This window comes from Oncorhynchus keta, chromosome 35 (genome assembly GCF_023373465.1).
Source record: "Oncorhynchus keta strain PuntledgeMale-10-30-2019 chromosome 35, Oket_V2, whole genome shotgun sequence".
Taxonomy (NCBI): domain Eukaryota; kingdom Metazoa; phylum Chordata; class Actinopteri; order Salmoniformes; family Salmonidae; genus Oncorhynchus; species Oncorhynchus keta.
In genome coordinates this window covers 29,841,305-29,855,027 of record NC_068455.1, presented here as the reverse complement: position 1 = coordinate 29,855,027, position 13,723 = coordinate 29,841,305, and the positions used below count along the sequence as shown (strand labels likewise).

The 13,723-nt window shown below is 42.6% G+C and overlaps 1 pseudogene; it reads left to right on the top strand.

Annotated features, from left to right (window-relative positions):
* Window positions 1-1,132: 1,132 nt before the first annotated feature.
* LOC118369083 (methylmalonate-semialdehyde dehydrogenase [acylating], mitochondrial-like) lies at window positions 1,133-2,892 on the top strand (annotated as a pseudogene).
* Window positions 2,893-13,723: the final 10,831 nt, after the last annotated feature.

The window sequence follows — 13,723 nt, the reverse complement described above, 5'->3', positions numbered from 1 at the left end:
TTTCAACTCCCTCCAAAGATTTTCTATGGGGTTGAGATCTGGAGACTGGCTAGGCCACTCCAGGACCTTGAAATGCTTCTTACGAAGCCACTCCTTCGTTGCCCGGGCAGTGTGTTTGGGATCATTGTCATGCTGAAAGACCCAGCCACGTTTCATCTTCAATGCCCTTGCTGATGGTAGGCTTTGTTACTTTGGTCCCAGCTCTCTGCAGGTCATTCACTAGGTCCCCCCGTGTGGTTCTGGGATTTTTGCTCACTGTTCTTGTGATCATTTTGACCCCATGGGGTGAGATCTTGCGTGGAGCCCCAGATCGAGGGAGATTATCAGTGGTCTTGTATGTCTTCCATTTCCTAATAATTGCTCCCACAGTTGATTTCTTCAAACCAAGCTGCTTACCTATTGCAGATTCAGTCTTCCCAGCCTGGTGCAGGTCTACAATTTTGTTTTTGGTGTCCTTTGACAGCTCTTTGGTCTTGGCCATAGTGGAGTTTGGAGTGGGACTGTTTGAGGTTGTGGACAGGTGTCTTTTATACTGATAACAAGTTCAAACAGGTGCCATTAATACAGATAACGAGTGGAGGACAGAGGAGCCTCTTAAAGAAGTTGTTACAGGTCTGTGAGAGCCAGAAATCTTGCTTGTTTGTAGGTGACCAAATACTTATTTTCCATCATTTGAAAATAAATTCATTAAAAATCCTACAATGTGATTATCTGGATTTTTTTTTCTTCTAATTTTGTCTGTCATAGTTGAAGTGTACCTATGATGAAAATTACTAATCTTTTTAAGTGGGAGAACTTACACAATTAGTGGCTGACTAAATACTTTTTTGCCCCACTGTACACACACCCACACCTCTTCCTGCTCGACACTTCTCTCACCCCATCCCCATCATTGCGTCTCTCAATACATACATTTTAAACAAGCTTACAAACAGAAATTAAACAAAAAAAAGCTCAGTTTAAACCAAGACGTTACAGTGTAATTCTGAAATACAAAGATCACCACCATTCTCTAAGAGAATCCTTGCAGCATAATAGCTGATACCTCAGGTTCTTGGTAATTTAGATAAGGTTCCCATACTTTGTAGAACTGAAGTCTAATATTTTTTTAACACATTCACATCCTCTACAAATGAAATGCACTGATGTAATGTAAAGCACTTGCAATATTGTACTTTTTATTGTTTGCTCACTAAAGTTCTTTAAGAGGATTAACTTTTTGAGACCATCTCTGTTTGAATCTGCATTCAACCACATTGAAGACATGATGTAATGGGCTTTTCATTTAATTGGATCACTCTGCTTGGTATTCAAGTCAAGTGCTAGGAGGCTAAACATTTCCCCCTTATGCTCTACTGTAGGGCGCAAATAACCATGGTGTGGTGATGCCTGATGCCAATAAGAACACTCTGAACCAGCTGGTGGATTCAGGGAACCAGAACAGCGCTGCATGGCCCACTCCACAGCCATCCTGGTGGGCAAGGCCCTCAGCTGGCTGCCTGAAGTGGTAGAACGTGCCAAGGCTCTGCGCGTTGACGCAGGTACTTCACCCTGCTCACACCTCCCACCCTAACCAGCCCTAATGGGCCCTCTGCTTAGTCCTCGTAAAGCCACCCACGCAGCCCTAACCACGTCTCGCCTCTTAGCTGTACCATAACTTCAGATGGGGCTGAGCTGGGAGAGAGGGCTTGAGTCACTCATGCTGCAAATTTGCGGTGTCATTTGCACCAAACACTTAAGAGTAGCTCAGAGCATCAAGTCTTTGTGAAAATAAGTTGTTGGGGAGAAGAATGAAGGATGCCTCTTATTTGCAATGATATACTCTCTAATTTGTGTGGCTGCATTTAAACAGCCATTTTAGAGGGAGTGCTGCTGGGTGCCCCTCACCCTAGCTGGGATTTTGTGTTTGTGTGTGGCTAAAGGGGTATTTGTGTGAATGTGTGTGGCTGTGAGGGAGAGTTCTCACTGCAGGTTATTTTTTGGGAATCCTCTCAGGGGACAAGGTGTGAGTGGACGTGGGGCCCCTGATCTCTCAGGCCAAGCAGAGGGTCAACAGCCTGATCCAGAGTGGGGTGGATGAGGGAGCACAGCTGCTGCTCAACGGCAGGAAAGTCCAGGGCTATGAGAATGGCAACTTTTTGGGACCAACCATCATCGGCAATGTCACAGTAAGTTTGTGTGTGCTTGCAGATGACACGCTGTATTCCAAAAGTTATGTTAATTTCTGTGCAAATCCTGAATCTGTCATTTCATTTAATCTTAGCCCCAGATGAAGTGCTATACTGAGGAGGTCCCTGGGCCTGTTTTGGTGGTCCTGGAGGCTAAATCTTTAGATGATGCCATCAGCCTGGTCAACGATAACCCCTATGGCAATAGCACAGCTATCTTCACCACAAACGGAGCCACAGCACGCAAATACACTCACGAGGTGGACATAGGCCAGGTGAGTAGCTGTGGACCCCTGTGTCCCCCCCCCCCCTATGTCCTGGGAGAATGGAGTCATTCATATCCCTCTGCCATGTCTATACCTTAAACAAGGTGGACATCGCACCTCTGTTCTAAAACATACACTCAACAATAATTATTTTCCATGAAAAGTATAGCCTTGTTTGCTTCTGCTCTAAAATCAACTCTTCTGCCCCTCACCACCTGGCCCCATGTGGACTACAAATAGCTATAGCAAATATGTGCCTTTTTAATCAAAACAGGGGGACATAGAAAGACATTTTCCTGGTAGGATTATAGGAGAGAATCTTAAATTAAACTCAAAAGGGATTCCTTAGGACCTGTTAAATATTTAAAGCATAAATATGGCCTGACTTTACCCTATTTGTTTGCGGGCCTCAGCTATACCCAGTGTTATCTCTTCACATGACGGAGGACACCGTGTAGGGCAGGCCATGTGCTGTAATCACCTACAAACCTCGCTGTAACAAAAGCCTCATATTTTTTTGCTCCCTCAGCCAAAATGCTGGACTCCGGTGTCCAAAATTACTCCTGCTTTTTCAAACATTCTCAACCAACCGTGAGTTTCCAGTGGCCTCAAAAACAACAAGCAATGCTTTTCGGTTTGATGTAACGAATTTCATGCATTTAGTACACCTTCCTCTCCCAGAGTTACTCATCCAGTTGCTCTGATCCTGTTTGCGTCAACAGCTTGCATTTCCAGTGCAGTAATGGAAGTTTGTGTTTTTCAGATTGTGATAAATGTTCCTATCCCTGTTCCTCTGCCCATGTTCTCCTTCACTGGCTCACGAGGTTCTTTCAGAGGAGACACCAACCTACGGCAAAAGTGTATCAGTTGACATAAGGTAAGGTAGACAAACAGGAGGTTGTGCTGGACAATTTCCACATGAAGATTGGAGATTCTGTGGCTGACTAGTGATGTAAACCACCCGGTCCTCTGAACTTGTGATAACTGGTCAAATCCAACTGTATTCAGTCCAGATTTTCAGCTTTGTTTAATGTTCTCAGTGATGTAATATGGTCATGATGCCACATATCTAGTTACAGAGCAGCATATTATAGTTGTCTTCCCTACTTTCTACTGGGCATCCAGATTTACACACAGATCAAAACTGTTCTTCACAATGGAAGGCAGAAGACTCCACTGTGCAAACTCCTTCAGTTTTACATGCCAACCATGGGATGCTAACTGGTCTGGAGGAAAACATTTTCCCATGTCTTTTGTGAAGCAAAATGTCAAAACTACTGTGCAGTCCTGTCGCCATAAGTTGCTAATGACCCACAGATGTGTTTTTTCTTCTTCAATGGTATCTCAAGATTCACTCACTCACTATGGATAAATAGTTTGGCTTCATTGTTGATTAACAGTACCCTTGTTCTATGCAAGTTTCTAGTAATTATGTGTATATTAGGCTAGCAGCTCCCAAGGTTTCTTACAGATCATGACGATCTATGTTACGTTTTTGGCAATAATGCGAAAAAGGAGCTAAAAAGGAGCTAAGACGGTGTGAAGTACTTGCATAGCTTTTCTTCTATGCAACGTCAGTGTTCAAAATACGCTGCCACAACAACATTATGATATTGATGAATGTGTAGCTGCCAAATGTGATGCCACTATTAATTACATTTACATTTAAGTAATTTAGCAGACGCTCTTATCCAGAGCGACTTACAAATTGGTGCATTCACCTTATGACATCCAGTGGAACAGCCACTTTACAATAGTGCATCTAAATCTTTTAAGGGGGGTGAGAAGGATTACTTTATCCTATCCTAGGTATTCCTTAAAGAGGTGGGGTTTCAGGTGTCTCCGGAAGGTGGTGATTGACTCCACTGTCCTGGCGTCGTGGGGGAGTTTGTTCCACCATTGGGGGGCCAGAGCAGCGAACAGTTTTGACTGGGCTGAGCGGGAACTGTACTTCCTCAGTGGTAGGGAGGCGAGCAGGCCAGAGGTGGATGAACGCAGTGCCCTTGTTTGGGTGTAGGGCCTGATCAGAGCCTGGAGGTACTGAGGTGCCGTTCCCCTCACAGCTCCGTAGGCAAGCACCATGGTCTTGTAGCGGATGCGAGCTTCAACTGGAAGCCAGTGGAGAGAGCGGAGGAGCAGGGTGACGTGAGAGAACTTGGGAAGGTTGAACACCAGACGGGCTGCAGCGTTCTGGATGAGTTGTAGGGGTTTAATGGCACAGGCAGGGAGCCCAGCCAACAGCGAGTTGCAGTAATCCAGACGGGAGATGACAAGTGCCTGGATTAGGACCTGCGCCGCTTCCTGTGTGAGGCAGGGTCGTACTCTGCGGATGTTGTAGAGCATGAACCTACAGGAACGGGCCACCGCCTTGATGTTAGTTGAGAACGACAGGGTGTTGTCCAGGATCACGCCAAGGTTCTTAGCGCTCTGGGAGGAGGACATTAATCATGGATTCAGTTCATCTGGATCTTAGAAATGTGTGTTAAGCACACATCCTGTGGTGCAGTTATTCCTGCATGTGTCAATATTTCATTACGTTCAGTACATGTTGCATTTTAATAAAAAGCAATCCGTTTTAATTTAACCCTTTATCGTTCGTCTGTCTGTCCTGACTCCTTTTAAAAAGTTAAAGTTTTCATTTTGTATGCTTTAAATGATGACAATCAGAAAATACCACACAAATGTTTTTCACAAAACCATTAACATAATTCTGGAGACTTCATTTGGAGCAGCAAAATTCTCAGACCGACCGTGACACTAACACCGCAGGGGACTGTCGGGGAGCTCATGTGTTCTGGATATCCTGCTGGGGTTGGAGGGAAGGGTATACACAGGCGCCTGGGTGATGGTCACAAGGGACGGCTCCTCTGTAATTCTGCAAGGCATATGTCATTATGTAACAACAAATCTACAAGGTCTGATAAATCACTCTCACTGCTGGTGTTTAAACATGCTCCATGGAACAGATAAATCTACCGAAGCTTTGTAATTACAAAGAGAAACCAGGACATTCTCCTCAAGTATTGTTTTGGTGTCTTACCCGGGATTTGTGTCGTTCTGGTTCCTATCTGGGGGTGCCAACAACACCAAAGGTTGGCTCAGATTCCTGCAAAAGGAAGAGTAGATTGAAATGCTGTCGATTTTAAAAAGGAATGTTTTCCCATATTGTGGCAGCTCTCAGTTCTCTCTAGCTGTAGACTGCAGAAATGAGAGTCATTATGATTCCTACTCTACTGGGTTTCTGTAAATTCATCCTAGGTCGCCAAATGCTCTGTTTGCAAGGCTAGACGCCAGGACAATGTTGACACCATATACATTCAGATCCCCTGCACTCAACTTGACAATTATGCCGCTAGCTGTTCCCTAACCACAGGCGTTCAAAGAACTAAATAAACTCCTTGTGCACGTGAAGTGGGGCCAAGAGGCTGAAGGCAAATCGGCGTGGCCAGATGTTTGTTTCCAAGCACAGGACTCTGTGGCCGGCCCTATTTTTACTATTGTGCCCAGACTCTTTCTTCCTTCTTTTTAAGCAGCTGTACGGAAAAGAAAATGATGTTGATGTTACCATAAACTGATGTTTTATGGTATCCTCTTCTGCTGACCAAAGAGCTGTTTATTTGTGACTCCTTTTTAAATGTCTTAAAGGCCCTCAGACTGTAGCATGGCTGGTTCTTCTTATGGTATCTCTGCGTTTTCATCTCAACTCTTTGTGCCAGGGGTTTTGTTTTCATGTTTAATGATTCCAAATTGATGGTATCATCTAAACTGAACGCAGTAGAAATAGAAAAGAGGGAAGTTAACAATGAGCATGTCTGCTGGCAGACAACACAGGACCCACACGATGTAGTAGCTAGCTGTTACCTTGCTTTCTGTCTGTTCATTTTGGCAGTCTAAGCTCTTTCACCTTCTGCTCCCACGTGAGTTCAGAGATGTCAACCCTGTTGCTCTGGAGATTTTTCCTGAAACACAAGTGTGGTGGAAAATTGATTTTCATGTAGGAACAGTCTAGACATTATTTGTCAAATTTTGAACAGTGTACAGTGTTTGTGTTTTGAATAGATGACTGCTGAATCATATACAGCTGACAAGGAGTTGCTACCAGAGAAATGGGGCAATGTACGGTAAGTGGTGGTGATGACCGCAGGCAGGCCACTTCTCAGCCTCCTCCAGGTCGGTGTAGACACTGTTGGTGCTGTGAGGGGTTTTTAGGGGAGGTGTGGATTCAGGAGTACTCCTGCTTGCCTGACCAGGCCTTACTCATCCTCCTACGGTGGGCCTCCTGGCTGTACTGCAGCCGGCAGGCCTGGATCTCATGCTTCACCTTGCCCAGGGCCTCCTGGAAGAATCATTCTAGCTCTGTGCATTGCTACACAATGCTGTGGCTGCCGCTTCACTCGCCCCATCTCCTTCTCCCGCATGGCCAGCAGCTTCTGCAACTTGTCCAACTCAACTTGGCCGGCCTGGGTGCTGTCCAGGGCCTGGTGCTGTCTCTCAAACTCACCCACCATGAGCCCTAGGACCTGCTCCAGGGTCCCCACCTTCCCCCTCAGCTCTGCTATCTCCTGGGCCCTCACCTGGGACACATTCTCCCATCAGCTCACTGGTCTTCTAGGGGTGGGAAATATAGGAATGGTTGAGGGGTTAGTCTTAAAATATGGTTGCAATCATCATGACAATATACATATGGCTTTCTCCAAGGTAATGTAGTTAATTAAAGCCACTAAATGGCATGTTGATGAATGAATAATGTTTTGGGGGGGCTTAATTGCCAAAAGGAAGGAGGGTTGAGCGTGGAAGGAGGGTTGAGCGTGGAAGGAGGGTTGAGCGTGGAAGGAGGGTTGAGCGTGGAAGGAAATGGATGGAGCGTGGAAGGAAATGGATGGAGCGTGGAAGGAAATGGATGGAGCGTGGAAGGAAATGGATGGAGCGTGGAAGGAAATGGATGGAGCGTGGAAGGAAATGGATGGAGCGTGGAAGGAAATGGATGGAGCGTGGAAGGAAATGGATGGAGCGTGGAAGGAAATGGAAGGAGCGTGGAAGGAAATGGAAGAAGGACTGAGCTGGGGTGACTTCATCCTGTCCTCACTTTATCGAAATAATGGGTGAGATTATGGTATTTGCTTCAGAGAAACAGTGCCCTGAAAATACTGAGGGGGGAAGCCACTGACTTGGAAACCAGAAGCCAGTGGAAACTTGCCACAACCACCAGCTCACACTGGAGGTGAGGGGTATGAGGGGCCGCAAGCAAAACAAACATGGGGTCAGCAAATATAAATAAAATGGGAAATACCATCTGAAATATGTCCTCTGGAGATCTGCCACGTGTTTAACAATTTAAAGACAAGTTATTGAGATGGTATTGAGATGATGAATGCCTACAGTTCTGTTTGTGGCGCCATTGGGGCTGGTGTACCTTATGCAGTGCCAGGGAGGCGTTTTCCTCAGCCAATGATGGTCATCTTCCTCAGGTTCTCCACTTAGTCTCAGCCAGGCACTAGGCTACCAAAGTTGTTGTTGAACATGAAGCGTTGTCTCGCTGCCTGACAGTTTTACCTTTCATGTGCCAAACTCTCTCTAAGGTATAAATGGCATAAAGGTGGTTTGGTGATGTAGTAGAGAAAATTGAGTGACATCAAATTCCAAGCTTAGAATGCTGGGGAAGATTTGGTTTTAATTTGCCTTAAGTCACCAAATTGGTCTGAAATATACAATATAAATCACCAAGAACTGAAGTATAGAACTGGCAATACAGTATCAGTGTTGAAGATCATTTATGGACTATAAAAGAACAGACTTCAAAGTGTATATATAGTACCTAGTCTGTCCTCAGATGGCTTTCGAACTATACAGTACACAGAGAGGTCTTCCCCACTGTTCCAAACCAGGACCCTCTTCCCTGCAACCCTGCAAGGCATTCTGGAACTGCTTGGGATGTCATCATTGGCTTAGGTGATGTACACTATCGTAAGGAAGACAAACTGGTGTGGTCTCCCTCCCATGTTATTTATTTGGCCTCTTTTTTTTCTCCTGGCCTGAAGGTGCAGTTTGAACAGTAAAATTAGCTTGTAATTGGCCAGCGGAGACACTCACACAACGGCTTCATTGTGGGCCCTCTCATCCAGTTGGGCGATCCTCTGCTCTGCTTCCTCCTCTAGGTGAAACTGCAGCGAACACAGTACTCACTGTTCCTCTCGCCCCCCTCTCTATAGCTCAGTTAGGCTTTTCACACCTAAACGTCTTTACCCATTAAATCCAATACTTTTTGATTAGCCCAAGGCTAGTTTTCGCTAAGTGTATTTTTCATGTACAAAATAATTTGTCGCTTTTTTAAAGTCATCATACCTTTTTCACTGAAGAATGTGTGCTCCATTCTAGCTAGGCTTTACTTGTGCTCCCTCTCTGCAATGTACATGCTTTCTTTAATCTAGAAAATAGAGAGTTGATGACCATTGATAGAACTATGAAATCATTCACAATCAAGAGTGGTACTTCAGGGTATGAAACAAGGTTTCTGTCCCTTGTTTTCATACTACTCATACTACTCATACACATTTGTGCTTTATTTTCCCCCAAACTCCTTGATAGTCTTCAGTTCACCCTGGATCATCCTGAACTCGATGGATCTCTTGAAGTTCTCATCCAGCTCAATGAATTTAAGAGTGTACTCTGAAACCTGCAACAACCAATCAGCGTTAGTTATACTGTATATTACTTGGATTTTGGAGTCAAAGAAAATGATATTCTCTATACAGCAGGTGTAAATACTGTATACCGATATTATTAGCTACTTTACATATACAATGAACAGTTTGAGAATGTATACTTTCCAAAGCGAAGAGTGTGTCCACTTCATATTTGTACGTGAGATGGCAGCTGCTATTTCAGAAATATAACTGATGCAGATTTTCTGAGGAAATTACCATAGTTTCCAGGAACCCGGAGGAGAACAGCTGGGAATAAAATCTAAAAGTTCAGATGAAGTATTGCCTTTGCAACCAAACCCAAATCAGTCTGAGGCTGAAATCCGAGTTTAAATGCTGCTGTGTACACCCCAGTCAGAAATTACTAAAGTGGACAAAGTTATGGAAGGCAAGCAAAACATTCACCCACAGTCAGGTACATGATGACTAAATGATAGGTTAGCAACCATTTGATTATGATGTTATGCCTAATTGTTATTCTTTAGATTCATTTATGAATGCCATGCTACTTTAGATGCCACTTATTCTGCTATGTGACTGTGTGCTCTATACACTTAGGACAGGGATCAATTCAATTAGCCACAGCTTTCTTTAGAAACCTTGCATTCTTTAATCAAATGGACAGATTTGTGCTTAAGAAGTTTAGTATTTTTCTCTTCTCTGTTATTCCTAATGCTGTGCTTTTAATTTGAAAAGAAAATATGGCACTGACCCAGTGGAATGACTGGAAAATGACAGCTGCTAAATATCTTGATGATATAATTGTTTGGTTGCTGACTTTTTCAACATTGTCAGACTAATTTGAGACAGATGCCACGGGGATCCTGTTCTCTGAGTGCTTTTATGTGATGATTTCCATTAGCTAAGTCAATTTTCAAGATGAACCATTTAACACTTTTACAATGAGCAAAGGGGGTTGAGGGGCATGTTGTGATCACATCATTAGGGTCAACCACAAAAATAATTTTCCCAAATTAGTGCTACAATGGCATAAGTGACAATGCCATGCATGTCTAAAATGGGCGTGTTTTAAATTGGTCCAGACCGAGCGTCTTATTTCTCAAAAGCTTATTGGGTCCCATTTTTACCAGCATGGAGATGGAAAACAACTGTCAGCTAAAGTGGCACATTTTGTTGTTTGACCATTCCAACGCCAGTTAGATATTTAAAAATATCTTTACTCCAATCGATGTGATGTATTTTTCTCTGTAGAGATCTACTGTCAAAATTAACCCATAAGTAAAGTTGCACACCAGCACAAACAATCCATATGACACAGGCGGGAAAGAAACCTTCTTAGCCTATACAAACTAGTTTTTATATGTTTGAGACCATGCACATTTTACCAACTTTTTTTCTGTATCCAAAGAAGGGCATTACCAAAACATAATTTCTGACTATATGGCTGAAAGTGTATGGGGTAGGTTTTTAGTTTTTGTTTTCTTTGTTTTTTTTTCATATAAGTTAGCATAGGGACTGCCTAATTATAAAGAACACTGTGCCCTGTAAGATGTAAACTGTCTAGTCACTCCGTGTTCTTTTGAATGTGGCTGTTAGGTCAACATGATGGAAGACTTACCTGGGAGGTTAGTTACCCAAACTTAATTCACAAAGACTAAATACTTACCAGCTGTTCATTTTCCTCAAGGGCCTGTTTTATTTTACTTTTTAAATGGTCCCTCCAGCCTTGTAATCGACAACAACAACAAAGTTAGGGAACAGGGGCGTTATGGATATGATCATTTTTTTGTAATAAAAAAAAATGTATATCGTTGTATTTTACATTTTGTGTGACTATCAGTGTACCAGTGTTTTTGTTTTGTGGACACCAGGAAGAACAGCTGCTGCTTCTGCGAAAGCTAAAGAAGAGTAGCATTGACCTTTTCCTTCTAAATGTCAGACTCTTTATTGGCTTTTGACTCCTGTTTGCCTCATTTCTTTTTGTAGACATACAATTTGGACAAAGAGTTGTAGTAGCTATACATACACAGACCTTGCCTAACAATAGCTAGTTAAAGTTAACTACCCCCAGTGTGATAACGAAGTTAGCTGCTGCTAACCTAATTCAAGCCATAACGACAACGCAAATAACTTGTCTTACCCGTTAACATGATCATTATTTCCCTTTTTTTCCATTTCTTCTTGGGCATTGTTTTGGATACGAAAATTGAACTGATAAGAATGAATGGGGCACTTATAGGCTAGCTAGGTAAGCTTCACTTCAAGCCGCTGGGGAACCTGTGTTTTACAATTTTGAAGCCATAGAAACCATATCATGTGGCACTGGCTGTTGACATGTTAGCAGTCTACTTCACAATCACCTGAAGCAGGTAATGTGATATGCACAGTATACAAAACTATTCCAGGTCAATTTGACTTAGAATGCAATCACACAAAAACATATTCAAATGAACAGGCTACACGCCATAAAGTTAGGCTAGCTACATAATACAAAAAATGAACAGACCTTTGCATGAATATCAAGAAAGACATGTTCATTTTCTGCTCCTTGATTTTCTGCTTCTTGATCCTCTTGTCATGTGAATATGTTAATATAGCACACGTGACACATTGACACAGATCTGTTTATAGGTCTACATGAGGGATGCGGTGCAGCCCCTGGTATGTACCATTTGCACCCCTTCTAAGAGGAATATTGTTCTGCGTGTCCTGGGAAGAACCTTGGGCCGCTGTCAGGTTACACAGCCAACAGGATCACACTGTTTTGTTGGATTACATAAATTGCGGAGAAGCCACAAAAGGTCAACAAATTGCAGTTGACTTTGCAGGCTCTGAGTACCTGAACCAACTGAAATAAACAATGTAAAGTTATTGCGGGTCACTTCAATCCAAAAGCTACTGTCACATTACATGCCCTCTCTCAACTGGCTTCCAAATTGTGCTTTATGGAGAAACTTGAAGGTGCCCAAGGAACATTCTTCAACCAAAAGTTGAACAAAAAAGTATATCACAGATGTCAGGGTGTAGTTACTGTAAATTTAAGCATATAGCTTTTTGCACTGGCATCATGCACAGAGTTTGAGGACTAAATTTAAAGCTAATTGCTATGACAGGGAGTAGAACACTGAAATAACCCTGAGCATTTTGAAGCTGTCATTATCATTGGAATTGTAATGACATGGTTTAGGTCTCTTCAATAGAGTTTTGTGGTAGGACACCCGCAAACATGATATTCCTGAGGGTAACATTGCGGTATATTAATAATAGATTGCAATGCTTGGATAACAATGCTTGGGTCACCTCTCATGCTTTAAAGCTTTTGGTTAAGATGCAACAAAACATCAAAAGTTGTGTTTAAGATACCACTGAGGATTTATTTTTGGACCTTTGACTAGTATTTGCTGTGTCTTACTGCCACCTAATTTCTACAAGTCTATGCCTCCCTCCGTAAAGCCCTATAGACTAACACAACCTTTCATATATTATTTACCAACTAACTAGCCTACATATTCTGAAACGAAGGATGGTTGTGTACAATAAGCAATTACCTTGCTTTACTAAAGTGACTTTTGATCTAAACTATTTTCATTTTCAAACTAAACATACTTTTATCATAGTATTCAACCACGACCACTGAACAATCTAGTTTGTCTAGTTTCACAGTTTACAGCTCAGCTCAGAACTTGTCCGACCATGGCTCTCCTCTAAAATCATTGTAATCTGATTATGAAGGTTTGGCATGTTTTGACACAATAGGGACAAGTAGTAAGATTCCAAGGAAGAAATCAATCAAAACACTGCACATGATCCAAATACATAAATGTTTCTATAGTAGTACTTACTGTACGTTATTGTATGTCTGAATGCCAAACTTAATTATGCAGTAGTATACATGTGTCTTTGTCAGGGTATGATTCTTCTTCTCACAAAGGACCTTGGAGATAGCAGCATGGGGGAAAAGCAGACACGACATCATGGATTTTGCAAGGACTGGAGTTAGTAACTCTAATATGACATCTTGTGTTTTTTGAGTGTGAGCAGCCAGCAACCTGTTAAATTGGCTCATATAGCTTTGCTGTTGTCAGATCTCTGTCAATGTGATATCCCTGTGTTTTATATGCAGTATCAGTCAAAAGTTGACACCTACTCATTCAAGGGTTTTTCTTAATTTTTTAAAATGATTTTCTACATAGTGAAGACATCAAAACTATGAAATAACACATGGAATCATGTAGTAACCAAAAAAGTGTTCAACAAATCAAAATAGATTTGAGATTCTTCAAAGTAGCCACCCTTTGCCTTGATGAGAGCTTTGCACACTCTTAGCATTCTCTCAACCAGCTTCATGAGGAATGCTTTTCCAACAGTCTTAAAGGAGTTCGCAAATATGCTGAGCACTTTTTGGCTGCTTTTCATTCGCTCTGCGGTCCAACTCATCCTAAACCATTGCAACTGAGTTGAGGTCCGGGGATTGTGGAGGCCAGGTCATCTGATGCAGCACTCCATCACTCTCATTCTTGGTCAAATAGCCCTTACACAGCCTGGAGGTGTGTTTTAGGTCATTGTCCTGTTGAAAAACAAATGATAGTCCCACTAAGCGCAAACCAGATGGGATGTTGTATCACTG